Source organism: Fukomys damarensis, unplaced genomic scaffold, assembly GCF_012274545.1.
Source record: "Fukomys damarensis isolate Sample0158 unplaced genomic scaffold, DMR_v1.0_HiC HiC_scaffold_37, whole genome shotgun sequence".
Lineage (NCBI taxonomy): Eukaryota > Metazoa > Chordata > Mammalia > Rodentia > Bathyergidae > Fukomys > Fukomys damarensis.
The window spans coordinates 16,034,844-16,044,069 of record NW_022900949.1 but is presented as its reverse complement, the minus strand read 5'-3'; positions in this window follow the sequence as shown (position 1 = coordinate 16,044,069).

Here is a 9,226-nt window from a genome sequence, read left to right as displayed (position 1 = left end):
TGTCCTGGGTGACACAGGATGGCAGAAAGGACACTAAAATTAAAGTGTTCTTCCCCTTCTGATCCTGTCATAACCTTAACCTGTATGAGTCTCTTTCCTCAGGTGCAAAACCATCCTCATTATATCATGAGATCATTCAAAACAGTGTGTGTGGTCTCAACATCAAATGCTTACACAATACATGGCTTGAAAAGTGAACTTTCTCACCGATATTATCATTCAGCCAATAGTTTTTTAGAGGTATCTGGGTAACAAGGCAGAGCAGTCAAAAATAGGAAAGAAATTAACAATGTCTTCAAAAGTCTAGCTGAGTCTCTGTATTCTCATAGAGCAATTATCATTAGAACTGTTTTTTCTCTGCCTTAGCAATTCATTTGACTGCTAGGGAGAAGAGGCTGGAGACCCAATTACCTTTATTTTCTTTTTTGCTTAAATTAAGAATCTTTTATGGTCTGAGGCAAGGTTAGAGAAGAATGATGATGGCTTCTTCAGAGGAAATGTGGGACTTAGGTCAAAGCCTGGGGTTATGATGGTAATCAGAGAGTGAAGTTATGCAAGATGATGAAATTTGTCTCTTTCACTCGCACCGTACCCCAGCAGATATCTACCACTGATGGACATTTTATAAGTTACACTTTATTATATGTCAAAAAGTCAGAACTCATACCCAAAACAGAGCCTCATACATATTAAATCTTGGTAAATAAGTTTAACAAAATTGTTGAATTTATGTGATTATTTTATTTGTAACCCCTCATTAGGCTTGATCTTCTAGAAGAAGCAATGACCTTATAAGCTATTTTTAATGCTTTTTTTTTTTTTTTTTTGGTACCAAGGATCAAACTTGGAACCTTGTTCTCGAGAGGCAGGTGGTGGAAAAAGTGAGCTAAATCCAACACCTTATAATCTATTTTTTAAATGCCAGTAAGATAGTGGGATCTTATCTGTTTCTGCAGAAAAAAATGCTTCATCAAAAAAGTCAAACAGGAGCCACACAGTTTAGAGCTGACATAGCAGTTGTTGGTTGCTTTCCTATGTGGGATTATGATAGGCATGTTAGCAGGCATGGTACAAACTCTTTAATTCTAATGAAAGCTTAGAGGTGAGACTTATTTTATATAAAATCATGGAATATTTTAAAAATAGTAAAATAAATTAAATATGGGACATTTTATAGAATGTGTTGTCCTTACCCAATATGATTGGGATACAAAATACTTTCAGATTTTAAAGGTTTTTTTTTTTAATTTGGAAGATTGTGTAGGTTACATTTAAAAGGATACCCCTTACATTGTGATACCATGTGAAGTAGTGTTTGTTAAAGATCTTTCAGTACTGCAAATGGTTATGCAATATATTATTTGAAAGAATTTAAGGATGCTCAGCTTGAGTGCAGAATAACATCTTAGTCACTTTCCTGTCACTGGGACCAAATACTAAATTCACAACTTCAAAGAGTAGAGGTTTATTTTGGCTCATGGATTTTTTTTTCTGTGTTTGGATGGCTCCAAGGAAGAAACAATAGAGCAAAAGGATATGGGAGAGGAAAAACAATACTTAACCCATGGCAGACAGGAAGCAGAGGGAGAGGGTAGGAGCCTGGGAGGGGAGTGCATCCTTCCAGGTCACACCTCAATAACCCAAATCCAACCAGGGCCCGCCTATACACAGAAAACTTAGCTACTGAACTCATCAGTGGAGCTGAGTATGTGGCTCCTATGATCTGTTAATCTTCCAGAAACCAAACTTCAAAAAACCTGAGGCTTTGGGGAAGATGTTTTATATCTAAATCATAATAAACAATAAGAGCAAGAAATTCAAGATTTGAGGGAGGTAATGAGTGGCAGTACTGTTCCTATGAAAGCAGTTCCCAGGATGCACCCACTTTCTGCTTGGGTTTCAAGAGAATGATACAAAAAATCAATGAATTAAAGAGTTGTTTTTTTGAAAGGATAAATGAAATCGATAAACCCTTAGCCAAACTTATCAAAAGAGGAAAGAAAAGCATCAAATTCATGCAATTAAGAATGAAAGAGATGAAGTCACAACAGATTCAGCAGAAATCCAGAGGATCATTAACTTACTTCAAGAACCAGTACTCTAATAAAATGTAGAACATAGAAGAAATGGAAAGATTTCTAGATACATATGAATTACCAAAGTTGAATCATGATGATGTAAAAATTCTAAACATCCCAATTAGAATCAATGAAATTGAAATGTAATTAACAATTTACCAACTAAAAAAAGCCCAGGAACTGATGGCTTCACTGCTGAATTCTACAAGACATTTAGAGAAGAATTATTGTCACTACACTTTAAACTTGTCAATGAAATTGAAAGAGAAGCAGTACTTCTAAATTCATTCCTGGAAGCAAGTATTACTTTGATTCTAAAATCAGGGAAAGACTGAACCAAAAAAAAGAGAACTATAGGCCAACCATCTTAATGAACATGGATGCAAAAGTCCTCAATAAGATAGTATCAAACAGAATACAGAGGGTAATCATGAAGATTATACACCCTGACCAAGTCAGATTTATCCCAGGGATGCAAGGATGTTTCTACATAGGTAAATAAATTAAAGTAGTACACTATATTAAATTAATGAAGGACAAAAAATATATGATTATCTCTATAGATGCAGAAAAAGCATTTGACAAAATTCATGATAGAAACCCTGCAGAAAATTGGAATAGATTGTCTTTATCTTAACTTGATAAAGGCTATCTATGAAAAGCCAACAGCCAATATGATACTAAATGGTCAAAACCTGAAAATCTTCATGCTAAAATCAGGCACAAGACAAGGATGTCCAGCATCACCACTCCTATTCAATGTAGTTCTGGAAACATTAGCCACAGCAACTAGACAAGAGAAATAAATAAAAGCAATAAGGATAGGAAAGGAAGAAGTTAAACTATCACTGTGTGCTAATGATATGATACTCTACATAGAAGACCCAAATAACTCTTCAAAAAGACTTGTAGACTTGGCAGATTCAGTAGAATAGCTGGATACAAGGTAAATACTGAAAAAATCAATCACCTTCTTGTACACAAATAACAGACTCTCTGAGAGTCAAATTAGGGAAATGATCCCTTTTAAAATAGAATAAAAAAAGAAATATCTAGGAAGCAATCTAATGAAGGATGTAGAAGACCTCTATACTGAAAACTACAGCACCCTAAAAAAAGAGATTGGAGAGGATACAAGAAAATGGAAAAACATTCCCTGCTCCTGGGAAGGAAGAATCAATATAGTAAAAATGGCCATACATCCAAAACTGCTATACAGTCTCAATGCAATCCCTGTTGAAATTCAAAAGGTTTACTTCATAGAACTAGGGAAAACAATCCAAAAGTTCACTTGGAGTGAGAAGAGACCTAGAATAGATAAAGCCATTCTAGGCAACGAAGACATGGCCTGGGTATCACAATCCCCAACTTGAAACTCTACTACAAAGCCACTGGGATTAAAAAAATAGCATAGTACTGGCAAAAACATTAGACAAGAAACAAACAAACAAACACCAGGCCCAAAGATCAGTGGAACAGATTGGAATATGCAGAAACATCTCCCGACATACTCAGCTACCTATCTTTGACAAAGAAGTCAAACATCCTCACTGGAGGTAAGATAGCCTTTTTAATAAATTGGAAAAACTTGAATTTGAACTTGCCAAAGATTAAAACTAGACCTGTATATTTCACCATACACTAAACCAAAATCCAAGTGCATTAAAGATAAAATATTAAAACTGAAATACTAAATTTGCTGGAAGATAATTTAGGTAGAACTCTTGAAGATATCAGCATAGGAAAAAGATTTTATAAACAAATTATCAATAGCATGGGAGCTAGACAATGAACGAACAACTCTCTTCTTTTTAAAGTCTGTGCACTGCCAGAGAAATCACAAGCAAAGCTAAGACTCAACCCATAATGTGGGAAAAAAATTACCAGCTGTTCCTCAAAGGACTCTTATCTAGAATACATAAAGAACTTAAAAAATTAGACCCCTAAAACATAAAGACCTGATTCAAAAATGGGCATTTGAAAGGAATAGACATTTCTCAGACAAAGAAGTAAAAGCAGCAAATAATAACATGAAAAAATGTTCAACATCACTGGTCATATTCAAGAGATGCAGATGAAAACAACACTGAGATTCCACTTCACCCCAGTAAGAATAGCTGCTATCAACCAATAAAAATTCTGGTAGGGCTGTGGGGAGAACATTACTCTTCTTCATTGTTGGTGGGAGCACAGAGTGGTGCAACCACTATGGAAATCAATATGGAGATACCTCTAACAACTAGGACTCGAAGTCCCATTTAACCCAGTTTATTCCTTTGCTAGGAATCTTCCCAAAATAATTAAAAGCATCATACTGCAGTGATGTATGCACACCTATGTTTAAAGCAGAACAGTTTGTACAGCTAAAACTTGAAAACAGTGTAATTGCCCATCAACTGGACACTGGATAAAGAAGGTGTGTGTGTGTGTGTGTGTGTGTGTGTGTGTGTGTGTGTGTATGTGTGTTTATAAAATGGAATACTGCTCAGCCATAAAGAAGAAGAAACAAGAGAGATCTATAGCTAAGTGGATGAACATTGAGGACATACTCTTAAGTGAAACTAATAAGTTACACAAATGTAAATACTGAATAGTTTTTCTGTTGTTTCCTGTAGTCACAGTCCATGGAATTTTCTCTTAATAAGCTTGCTTCACTCTATAGTGGTAAATCTATTCTTGTAGCCATCCTAAAAGCTGTGGGACTAACTATAAGTTTGTCATATGGTCCTTCCCAAAAAGTTTGCAAAGGAGTTATTTCCCAATTTTTAACATAAAATCAGTCCCCTGGCTTTATCAAATGGGCAGAAGTTAACACAAGGAGATCCTCTTTATTTCTAATATGTCTCTGGATACTTTGGAAAACTTTTCTCAAATTTAGCAATTGTAATTTCACACTGGATGAACCTAACAGATAAATTTCCTTCAAACCTCTTAAGATACATGGTAGCCTTCCAACGAAGACCTCATATGGGGAGAATCCAATACATCCTGGGTGTTTCTTATTTTAAGGAAGGCTAAAGAGAGCAAATAGACCCATGGCTCCAGTCTGTCTGACAATATTTAGTTAATACATTCTTAATCAGGTAGAATCCAAACAAGACCTTGTTTTTCAGCCAATTGTTTCTTAGCCCAAATCATCCTCTTTATCTGAGTATTTCATAGGAGTTTGGGGCCTTTGTTTTTCCATTTTCCACAGCCATCTGAAGTTTCTGGTTAGCTGTATTTTTTGGCTTCTATATCTGCATTAGCATTGTTTTGCTATTGTATTTTTTCCTTTTTGGTGCCCAGAGCAAAGCATCACTGTTACTTTGTCAGGTTCCCACATTGCTTCCAACAACTGTATTATCTCCTGTTTGTTTATTTATTTATTTAGTTTTTGTTCATCCTCCAATGTGAGAAGAGCATGCTCTTTAAATATTATGCCATGAATATATAGGGTAGCAAAGGCATAATGGGAGTCTGTATAAATATTTAGCCTTTGCCCATTTGAGAGTTTATTTTTCTCATTGAGTTTATTGGTACATTTTAGATATACAGTACAGTTACATTCATTATTGGGATCTTGTACTTTTACATGGCAGGACTTGGTTCTCATTTTTCCCCTGCCCTCCCTTCACCCACTCCTCCTGTCCCCATTTACAAAGACTTTATTTCTATTTCTATTCTGTTTTCATTTTCTCATACTATTTTCTTTTTCTTTATTGCCTTTCCCCTATCCTCCCAAATTCTTCTACACCTTTAGCCCTTTGCTTCCTATATCACAATGTCAATTATCTCATTAGGATCTTATGTACTATTATATTTTTTAACACCAGAGAAACTATTCAATATTTACACTTCTGTGACTTATGTATTTCACTTAGGAGTATATCTTCAATATGTGTCCATTTTCCTATGAGTGAATCTAATTTATTATTGCTTTTTTTCTTCATTAAGTTTATTGGTATATTTTAAGTATAAAGTACAGTTACATTCATCATTGGGATCTTGTAACTTTACATGACACTTCTTGGTTCTCATTTTTCCCCTTGTCCCTGCGCTCCCTTCACAACCTCCTCCCCTCCCCATTTACAAATATATTATTTCCATTTTTTCATTTTGTCCTTTTTTTCTTTCCCTTATTACCTTTCCCTAACCCTTCCCACTTTCCCTAAACCTTTAGGCATTTTCTTCTTATTATAAATTGTCAGTTATCTCAACAGGATCTTATGTACCATCATAGTTTATTCACAACAGAGAAACTATTTGGTATTTACACGTGTGACTTTTTATTTTATTTAGGAGTATATCCTCAACATGTATCCATTTTCCAATGAATGAATTTAATTTCTCATTCTTTATGGCTGAGTGGTATTCCATTTTATAGAAAAACCACATCTTCTTTATCCAGTCTCCAACTGATGGGCAAATGGGCTGTTTCCAAGTTTTAGCTATTACCAACTGTGTTGCCATAAACATAGGTGTGCATATATCACTGTGATATAGTACATTTAATTCTTTTGGAAAGACACCCAACAGAGGGATGACTGGGTCAAGTGGGACCTCACAGCTCTGTGAGGTATCTCCATATTGATTTCTATAGTGGTTGCACCAATCTTCACTCCCACCAACAATGGAGAAGGGTTCCTTTCTCCCCACAACCGTGCCGACATTTGTTATTATGTGATTTCTTGATAGCAGCCATTCTTTGTGGGTTGAGGTGGAATCTCAGTGTTGTTTTCATCTGAATCTCTTGAATGACTGGTGATGCACAACATTTTCATATATTTATTTACTTGCTGCTTTTACTTGTTTGTCTGAGAAATGTCTGTTCATTTCAGATGCCCATTTTTGAATCAGGTCTTTATATTTGGGGGGCTGATTGTTTGAGTTCTTTATATATTCTAGATAAGAGTCTTTTTTTCTGAGGAACAGGTGGTAAATTTTTTCCCCACACTTCAGGTTGTCTCTTAGTTCTGTTGATGGTTTCTTTTGCAGTGCAGAAACTTTTTAATAAGATGAGAACCCAGTTGTTGATTCTTTCTGCTAGTTCCCATGCTACTGAGGATTTGTTCATAAAGTCTTTTCCTATGCCAGTGTCTTTAAGAGTTCTGCCTAAGTTATCATCCAGAAAATTTAGTGTTTATTTTATAATATTTAGATCTTTAATTCACTTGGATTTTAGTTTAGTGCATGGTGAAAGTTAAGGGTCTAGTTTTAATCTTTGGCAGGTTGAAATCCAGTTTTTCCAACACCATTTATTAAAGAGGCTATCTTGTCTCCAGTAAGGATGGTCAGCTCCTTTGTCAAAGATGAGGTAGCTTAGCTTAGTGCATCTGGAGTTATTTGTGTATCTTCCAATCTGTGCCACTGATCCTCAGATCTGTTTCTTTCCCAGTACCATGCTGTTTTTATCACCGTGGCTTTGTAGTATACTTTCAAATTGGAAATTGTTATACCCACTGCCATGTCTATGTTGCCTAGGATGGCTTTTGTTATTCTAGGTCTCTTCTTGTTACAAATGAATTTTGGGGTTATTTTTTCTAATTCTGTGAAATATAGTGCTGGAATTTCAATTGGCATTGCATTGAATCTGTATAGCAATTTTGGTAGTGCGGCCATTTTCCCTTTGTTGATTCTTCTTCCACAGGAGCAGGGGATATGTTTTCATTTTCTTATATCATCTTAGATCTCTTTTTGTCAGAGTAGTGTAGTTTTCCTTGTAGAGGTCCTTTGCTTCTTTCATTGCATTGATTCCCAGATATTTCATTTTGTTGGATGCTATTGTGAAAGGAATTTCTTTGCTAATTTCTCTCTCAGTGAGTCTCTTATTTGTGTACAAGAAGCCTATTGATTTTTTGGTGTTCACCTTGTATCCAGCTACTTTGATAAAAGTGTTAATTAACTCTAGAAATCTTTTGGTTGAATTTTGTGGTTATTTCATGTAAAGTAGCATATCATCAAAAAATGGCAGTTTAACTTCTTCCTTTCCTGTCTGTCTTGCTTTAATTTCTTTCTCTTTTCTAATTGCTGTGGCTAATGTTTCCACAACTATATTGAATAGGAGTGGTGTTAGTGGGCATCCTTGTTTTGTTCCTGATTTTAACATGAAGGTTTTCAGTTTTTGGCCATTTAATATGATGTTGACTGTTGGTTTTTCACAGATAGCCTTTATTAAGTTGAGATATAGACTGTCTATTCCAATTTTTTGTAGGTTTTTATCATGAATGCGTGGTTTTTTAATGCTGGTTTCAGACTTTTTTTTCCTCATTGAGTTTATTGGTACATTTTATGTATCCAGTACAGTTTTATTCATTATAGAGATCTTGTACTTTTATGTGAGTGAATGGGTGTTGAATTTTGTCAAATGCTTTTTCTGCATCTATCAGGAGGATCATATGGTTTTTGTCCTTGAGTCTGTTAATATAATGCATTACATTTATTAACTTATGTTGAACCATCCTTTCCTCCCTGGAATAAATCCAACTTGGTCAGGATGTATAATCTTCTTGGTGATCCTCTGTATTTTGTTTTCCAGTATCTTATTGAGGATATTTGCATCTATACTCTTTAAGGAGATTGGCCTGTAGTTCTCTTTTTCTGTTGGGTCTTTCCCTGGTTTGGGAATCAAAGTAATACTTGTTTCCAGGAATGGATATATAAAATTCCACAGTGAATCCATCAGGACCTGGGCTTTTCTTTGTTGGTAAATTTTTAATTACATTTTTCTTTTCACTGATTGCAATTGGGGTGTTTACAATGTTTTTTATCTTCTTTGTACAACTTTGGTAATTCGTAAATATTTAGAAATCTGTCCATTTCTTCTATGTTTTACATATTATTAGAGTACAGGTTCTCAAAGTAGGTATTGATGATTCTCTGGATTTCTGTTGTATCTTTTGTGACTTCACGTTTTCCATTCCTTGTTTCATGGATCTGAGCAACTTTGATAAGGTTAGCTAAGGGTTTATCAATGTTATTTATTATTTCTAAAAATCAACTCTTCATTTATTTTTTGTATCATTTTCTTAGTTTCCATTGCATTGATTTCTACTCTAATGTTTATAATTTCCTCTCTAGTATGAGCTTTGTCTTTTTCTTGCTCTTGTTTTTCTAGGAGTCTAAGATTCACCATTAGGTTGTTTATTTGAGCTCACTCTGTTTTCTTT